The sequence below is a fragment of the Penaeus chinensis genome, chromosome 38 (assembly GCF_019202785.1).
Source record: "Penaeus chinensis breed Huanghai No. 1 chromosome 38, ASM1920278v2, whole genome shotgun sequence".
NCBI lineage: Eukaryota > Metazoa > Arthropoda > Malacostraca > Decapoda > Penaeidae > Penaeus > Penaeus chinensis.
The window spans coordinates 2,598,272-2,603,397 of NC_061856.1; the positions used below are offsets into that span (position 1 = coordinate 2,598,272).

Below are 5,126 nucleotides of genomic sequence, written 5' to 3' on the forward strand. Positions count from 1 at the left end.
CATTTCAGCTTTTTTTCTTGAGGCGGGGGGGGGGGGGGGGGGGGGTAGACTATTTAAGCAACGACCAGAACTATAAAGATGTGATTTAAGCGAAAAAAATCGTGGGGGTTTGGCCTGGGGAGGGGGGGGAGGGTAAACCAGAATTTGAGGGAGGCCGTTGCCCCCATGACATATATATGTGCATATATATATATACATATATATATACATATATATATATATATATATATATATATATTTATTACACATGCACATATATTTATTTGTATGTGCCTGAGAGAGAGAGAGAGAGAGAGAGAGATAGAGAGAGAGAGAGAGAGAGAGAGAGAGAGAGAGAGAGAGAGAGAGAGAGAGAGAGAGAGAGAGAGAGAGAGAGAGAGAGAAAGAGAAAGAGAGAGAGAGAGAGACAGAGAGAGGGAGAGAGAGAGAGAGAGAAATAAAGAGAAAGATAAAGAAAATGAGAGACACATACAGACAGAAAACGAGAGAGGGCGAGAGTATGTGCGTGTGTTGTATGTGTATATACATATATTGTCATTGATCAATCCAGAGATTGTGATACGCGTCTTGTAATTTCAATGTCCCTAAAAAGGAAAAAGGAAGAAAGAAAGGAGCAATTATGAATATGGTCATTATTGATTAATCAATTTGCCATTGTTATTTAAGCACTGAATACTCCTCTTTCAATGTCTAATATTCGTTGATTCACTCATAAGCAGAACAGAATCGCGGCGTAGATTGGACGAGGGAAATGTTATGATTTTATATATTTTAGGTTAAAAACGTCCAATAAATAAAGTTCTGACATTTGTTAATTTAAAAGCTTCATAAAAAACAACGGGAATAGAGGGAAATGTTATTAAGATCAACAGAAAATGTCACGAAATGTCTTGTGAAATTCCCTTGTTTGATTTCTATTATTAATGAGAAAGAAGGATTCATACATAAATAATACGTTTTAAATATCATCTGTTCCTTCTACATACCTTTTCGTTTATCTGCAGAGAGATGGAGTATGGAGAAGAGGGAAGGAAAGAAGGAGGAAGAGTAAAGAAAGAAGGAGAGAAAGGTGCAGAAAATAGAGAAAAAAAAAGTTGATGACTACAGTTTCATTAAATTATGCACTGAAATGACCAACCACAACGCCAGATCATGTATATGAAACCTACTATTGTAAAACTTTAATCTAGGTTTTAGCCCTACATGGGTATGGAATATAAAGCCTGAAGAGAGGGAAGAAATATTCAAAGATAAATCAAATTATAATATACAAGGTGGTGTCCCCTCTCTTGACTATTCTTATGATATCCTATTTCGTACTTATCTTAAATATGATTTGATAAGACGTGAAGATGAAATCCAGGAGATTTTCGAAACTGTTGTCTCATTTTCAAGAAATCCAGTATATGCATTGTTTTTTTTTTCTAACATGACAAGTAGGTTTATTAGGAATGTCTTTACATATTTTTCGACTTAATTAGTAGACAAATCACAAACATATGTACATATATGGAAAATACTGATCAAAATATTTACAAAATACTGACTATAAATGAGGTCTGATGTTCTGGGAAGACGAGTGAAGAATCTGGGTGAGGTGTGTCCACAGCTGGGCAGTTGTGTTTGAGGACGAGAATCGGAGGTCTGGCAGGTTAAGAATTCGTGCAGGCGTGGAAGCTACTAGTACAGGAGGAGTTTGAGCCTGCCTCTATGTTTTCGAAGCGTAAATACTTATCTAAGCCGAAGATATGGAATTCTTACTCATTATTTTTATTCTCTAAGATATGATAGTTCTCTTCTGAACTTGATAATCCTAACAAAGCCATAGTAATTAACACCAAGCGAATGTTCTCGAGCAAACCCTAAAGACTCACCCCCTTTGTCACGGTCGAACAAATTTGGCAGTCCAGCGGGTGGAAGCGAGAACCGCATTCGAAGGGAGCCACCGAATAAACGGGGAAGGGGAGAGGGACGGCAGACAGACGGACACACGCAGGGTCTACCTCGTCACCGTCCTCGGCACCCAGGGAGACAGGGGTCTCCTGGGGTCTCACATCCACCTTTCATAATAAACCCACATGCCAAGACCCTCTCATTTACCTGCACTAAGACCGCTCTCGACTCGTTGACATCTGGTAACAGTGGTTTTACCTTCACACGCACACATACACACACACAATATATATATTTATATATATATATATATATATGTATATATATACATTATATACATATATATGTCTACATTATATATATATATATATATACATATATATACATATATACATACATATATATACATACACATGTGTATATATAAACACATATATATGTATATAAGTATATACATACATTATATATATAGTATGTAGTATGTTTAGCATAAAGTCTATATATACACATACACATATATGTATATACAATATATCTATATATCTAAATATACATATACATTATATATATGTATATACAGTATATATTTATATATAAATAAATATATACATCTATCATACGTAAATACTAAGCCGTCTATTGAATGCTAAACATCACAGTCAGGCAAGTACTATATTTGATTTCAGAAAGAATATCATAAAGTTAGTGGAAACGAATGGCAACAGTCTCGAAATCTTCTTGGATTTCATTTTCAGGCTTGAAGTCAAAATCCAGGAGTATTTCAAAATTTTTCTCACATTTCAGTAAAGTATAGTGGGGTTTTCTGCCATTAAATAAAGTGAATATAGATGACTTATTCGACAATAGTAATAAAATGAAACTAGAAGTTAGAATATTACTGACTAAACCAAAAAAGCTTATGATCATTACTATTACTATTCATTACCTTATTGAAAATGCAGATCCTGCAAAAATAGGGATACTAACCACGGGGGAAAGGAAAGTGCGTTGAACTCTCATTGTGACTTAAATTCTGTATTGATAATGAACGTTTCGTCATAATGGACATGTAACAACCTTTGTAATTTTTTTTTTACATGAAATGTTAAAAGTTTTTATTCTTAATTCTAAAATTACAGCTGCTGTTGCAAGATCCACAGCTAATTTGCAACATCAAAATCAGTTTCAGTTAATATAAACCTTTTCAAAATGGCTTCCTGAGAACACATGATATAGACGACAGATGAAAATGAATGCCAAAATACCATGCAAAACGTATGGACAACTATTTGGATAATTTAATTGAAACTATTTTTCAGTCTAATTTCGAAACCGCATATCTGTAGAAACCAATTCCTCGGTAGTATAGTGGTTAGTATCCCCGCCTGTCACGCGGGAGACCGGGGTTCGATTCCCCGCCGGGGAGGCACTGATTTTAAGCCTATTTCAAAAATCTAACCATATAGTATAGCCAATACATAAATGTCATAGATGGAAATGCAAAAATCTGAATTTAACATACAAATATGTTTAACTTGAAAATAGCATAATTATATCAGAATAGTTAATTTACTATGTATGCATGCATGTGTATGCATGACTTATTAGGTTTATGTAGCTAACCACTGCATTACAGTTGGGTTTCGAAAACCTGAAATTTAGAAACCAATTCCTCGGTAGTATAGTGGTGAGTATCCCCGCCTGTCACGCGGGAGACCGGGGTTCGATTCCCCGCCGGGGAGGAATTATTTTTTTACCCTTTTTCTTGTAATCTAATTATATAATACAAACATAATCTAAAAAGTTGAAATGGAAAACGTGTCATACATGGGAATTACATAACAGATTGTTTATAAACATGAACCTACACATATAAACACATAGGTAGTATCCATGCATATACCTATGTCTACCTCAAACAACCAATGTGCTTATACATAATACAATTGTGCAAACAGCCCTTTTTGGCACAAATATTAAATTGCAAATAACAAAAATATAGCAGAATAGCTCATTTACTGTGTATATGCATGTGTGCATGACATTTTAGGTTTACGTAACTAACCACTGCCCACATCCAGAAAAAAATGGAATTTCAATACAATTAGGTTTCGAGAACATGTAACTTTTAAAGCCATTTCCTCGGTAGTATAGTGGTTACTATCCCCGCCTGTCACGCGGGAGACCGGGGTTCGATTCCCCGCCGGGGAGACATTACGGTGAGACCCCAGTTTTGTAAGAGAATTGTTATAGCTGACATGGAATAACAATATATATATATATTTTACAATGAAAATTATATATATGCATATAAAACCAAACATACACATACAAAGTATACATACACATACATAGTATACATACAGATATATATCAATACACACATGTAAATATATGTAATGATACATAATTTATGTTTGGACTTAGTTGTAGGGGATCCTTTAATTATGCCAAGAACCTAATTTCATATGTTTCATTACAAAATAAATTTCATTACAAAATAAACATTAATTGCAGTACTAGGCGTAGAACACATCTTTCTCTTTGAGTTTACAAACATCAGTAAGAGTATACACAGCAATAAGAGACACAAGGCCAAAAGCATACTTCAGTCTCAGTGCCATAATACGCTCATCAGCTGGTGTTACTTCTACTACTTACAGTTGCAGTCGGTTGGAGATGGCTATGGTTACTCCTGGAGGTGATAATCATCACCCTGGCCCGACCAGTACCAATTTTGCTGCTGCCAGGCCTGATAGCTCTCCTGAGGTTAAGCCTTGGACAGTCACTACGGGTAGATGCCACCACTTCCTCCCTCACTAATGCTACCCTATATGGTAGGTAGGGGTGGTAGGCTGTGGGGTCCAATGTACGCCTGTGGGTGTTCTGTTGGGCTTTACCCCACAGGCCGCATACTGGGTTGGTGCCTGCCAGGATACAGGCGGGACGAGTAACCCATCCTGTACCCCAACATTCACCCTCCCATCGGGACCCACAACCTGCCTCACTTACTGGGTGGGAGGGGCAGTTCCCCTTCCCCCATTATATGTGATGTTGACAGTGAGTTTAACTGGGGGAAGGAGGATAAATGTGCATGCATGTGTATAAATTTTTTATTAGGTTTTAGTTAACCACTGCACACACCTAGAAAAAAAAGGAATTTCACCACATTTGGGTTTCGAAACATGTGACTTTTAGAAACCAATTCCTCGGTAGTATAGTGGTTAGTATCC

General features: G+C 36.4%; 2 non-coding genes across 2 annotated transcripts; both read left to right on the forward strand.

Moving 5' to 3' along the window:
- Positions 1-3,247: 3,247 nt before the first annotated feature.
- On the forward strand, positions 3,248-3,319 carry Trnad-guc. Its single transcript has one exon. It is a non-coding gene; the product is annotated as a tRNA-Asp (tRNA).
- Positions 3,320-3,563: 244 nt separating this feature from the next.
- Trnad-guc lies at positions 3,564-3,635 on the forward strand. Its single transcript has one exon. It is a non-coding gene; the product is annotated as a tRNA-Asp (tRNA).
- The last annotated feature ends 1,491 nt before the right edge of the window (positions 3,636-5,126 follow it).